We start from the raw sequence: 3,541 nt of genomic DNA, 5'->3' as shown, positions 1-3,541 counted from the left end.
GGTGGTTGTGAGCTGCTGGACACGGTGCAAGGAACCAAATTCTGGTCCTCGGCAAAAGCCACAAGTGCTCCTAACTGCTGATCCATTATCTCCTTCCCGATGTTGGTTCTTAACATAAACTTTAGTGTTAGCCATAGCATGAAACACCACCCACTAATGAGAAAAAAAAATGATGTATAAGTACATGCTAGAATATGGGTTAATCTCCCACATAATTGAGCGAAGATTGAAGAAGCTAAAGACAGAAGGACTGCACACTGTATGTTTTCACATATGAAGAAATAAAGAGCAGAACAGGCAAAATGCATCCAGGTTCATCTGAAAGAAGGTGTTGTTTAGTCTGGTGGCTAACGGAGGAAACACCTGGGAAGTACATGAAGGATGCTGGTTAAAGTTGTTTTTCTTGATCTGGGCGCTCGTCAAGTAGCTAGCACTTCGAAAATGTGTTTCAAGTTTATGATATGTATTTTTGGCTTCGCTTCCATAGTATCGTCCAATAAAGTATCTAGAAATATATTTCTTACGTTTCTGATCACTTTGTGAAAATAAAATCTCCATGTGGGTCTGGCTGGCCTTTAGCATTTCTCATACTGGCTCACCCAGAGGAGTGCATTCCAGGATTGGAGGCTTCAGCAAGTAACAGTATCCAACCTGAATTGTTTTTATTGTGTTTATTTTTATGGTTACCATCTGTATATGGCTATCCTTACTGGGTTTCCATTTATGGTAATGATATAGAGTTTCCATTTAAAATAGCCTCAAGTGAAGGAAAAGCAAATTGACTTACATTAAAAATTATGTAACTAATAGTACAGATGGTACGCAGAGGGTGGAGTTTGTACAATACTATTTAATGGAAAGAAAGCAGGGATTAAAAGGGAGAAAGCCAGTCTCAGCTTGTCTCCATCTCTTAACTAGTCCACACTGCCCAACAAAGACAGGCTGTCGAACTGAAGAACGTGTCGTTTATAGAGGCTTTGTGAGAAACTTAAAGTGAGAAATGGTCCAGGAACAATGGTTAAAGCAAGAGTCTAGGAGTCTCTCGACTTTTGGTTCACTCAACAAATATGATTATTGAAGCTGTGGGTACCAGGCACTGGTGTGGGCCCTGGGCCTCGGACAAAGCAGCCAAGACCCAGAAAAGCTAACAAGTTGATTTGACACATGGTCAAGCCTCTTCCCATATCTAGGTTTCAGCGGATTCAAGCATAGCTCAGTTCAAATACAGAAGTGCTAAAAACATTTGAGGGCTTGGAACTGCAGTTCTAGCTCTGAAAGCTGAGTCAGTCTTCAGGGGAAGTAGAAAAAGTTTGTACTCACATGGGGGTTTCTGAATAATGAGAGAAGAGAGGCTGTGTTCCCAAGTGTGACTGTAACCGGCCCACGAACTCACGACCGTGACTGTGCCCACAGAAGATAAAGAATGCATAAGCTTAGTGCACACATCCTATATAGATCTTCATTAGCTGCTTCTCTGTACAGAGCAACTGTTCCTCCTTTCCACAGGCCAGCAGATGAGGGGTGAGGACCATCAAAGTTCACCTTCCTAGGTAGCAGGTTAAGATGTGTAGAAGTCCTGTTCTGCAACCCCTTCCCTTCCCTTCCCTCTCTCTCTCTCTCTCTCTCTCTCTCTCTCTCTCTCTCTCTCTCCTTCTCTCTCTCTTTTGGATAGGATCTTGTTAAGCAGTGCAGGCTGACCCTGAACATGGGATTTTTCTTTCTGCTTCAGCCTCCAGGTCCTGCAAAGGCAAGGGTGCACCAGAAGACCCCATATGTCCTGCTTCCACAACGGCTGCTGACTCCTTTTGAAAAACAACAACAACAGCAACAAACCAAAATCTGTTAATGCAGAGACCTGTGTTAGCAGTTTTTCTGGAGTAGGACATGGAGGTTATGGGGTTAGTGAAGGACTGAGATAAGGTTTTCCGGGGTGTGAGTGTCTGGGGTTGTGCAGGGGAAAGCTGATTATTAACTGGGGGCTAGGGGAAAGGAATCAGTAGTGATTGCACTCTACAGAAAGAGAAATTCTAGAAATTCACAGTGGCTCATGCCTGTGATCTCAGCACTTTGGAGCCCAAGGTGGGAGGATTGTGAGTCCAGGGTTGTCTCGGGATGTGCATGGATAATATTGCCTTCAATTTTTTTTCATATTCATTACTGAATAGACATACTATTTTGAATAAAAATAATTCAAGCATATTATTAAAACAGATGCCACTCATTTCTTTTTACCATTTTTTGTTTTGCTTTTCTTTTCAGAGACTCTGTTTCTCTGTGTAACCCTCCCTGTCTGTCCTGGAACTTGCTCCGTAGAGCAGGCTGGCCTCTAACTGAAGGATCTGCCTGACTCTGCTGCCCAAGTGCTGGGATTAAAGGTGTGTGCCACCACACCTGGCTACTAGGAAATTTAGGTAGCAATGTGGCTCCCACTTGCAGTTTGCGACGGATGTCTATGACACAGCACAGTGCAGACACTGGTACCTGATGCTGTCTCTACTCTCAGGGAGTACTCACTCGGTGGGTGAGGCCAATAGGAACATATTTCAAGGCAGGTGCAAGACACCGGCACACGTGGAGATGATGTGAACGGGAGCCTGCACCAGCCTTTGTCGTTTCCTTCTGTAAGGTCTTCATTCTACGTAGATCCCATATTGTCTGAGGTCCGTTCCTCTGCTCAAACGCTGGTGCTGCGTCCCTGGCACGCCCCTCCCCGAGCTAAGCCAAATCTCAGCACAATCAACTGATTTTCCTGCCAGTTCCCCCATCTCCCCAGGGGTTTTGATCTGTGGCCAAAGTGATTTTCGAATCCCAGCCTCACTCTTCCCTTTCTGCGTCCTCCTTTCCGCTGGTCCTCGTGTTGTGAGTGCCCCAGGGCTAAACTTCCGTTTCCCTCTCTGGAGTCTCCAAGCTTTAATCTCGAAAGCGTCCCCCTTCTCTTCCATCTGAATAGTACACTTCCACAAAGGCTCCCACGATGGCCAGACTCTTCCCCCATAACGCTTTGTCTCCTAGTTTCTTATGGTTAGAAATTTGCCTTCTAGAAAGCATGAAACTCACCGCTGGGGCCAGGCAGACACATGAGCAAATCGCTGCTGAACTGATAGACTCTGAGCCTGAAAGTTAGAAAGGACGGCTTGGAGAAGTCTTGCCGGGGGACGGTAGACGCCTCACTGAGCGAACGTCTTTGTTAAAGGTCGCAACCCTGGGAAATGAGTGAATAATTAAGGTTCTGTCCAGGCTGGAGTGCTGGAGGTTTGGGCAGCTAGGCTGGGTGACTCAGCCAGCCAGAACAACGGAGGCAGCCACATTTTGTCATCTGTATTACCTGAGCGAGCTCTAACCAGCCTAGCGCTAGGGCTTTCGCTCACCTGGGGGTCTAAGCTGACCTTTTCAAGACCCCTTCAGTGGGCGTGTCTTCAGACTTCCTGGGGCGGGGGCGGGGGTGAGAGTTGGGGCGGGCGAACGAGTGACCTAGGTCTCTTAGGGATTAAGGCAACAGGAATTACACCAGATTTTCATCTGTTGTAGCCCAGAGTTCTGG

Source organism: Psammomys obesus, unplaced genomic scaffold (assembly GCF_907164565.1).
Source record: "Psammomys obesus unplaced genomic scaffold, mPsaObe1.curated_primary_1811, whole genome shotgun sequence".
NCBI lineage: Eukaryota > Metazoa > Chordata > Mammalia > Rodentia > Muridae > Psammomys > Psammomys obesus.
This window is presented reverse-complemented; position numbering follows the sequence as displayed.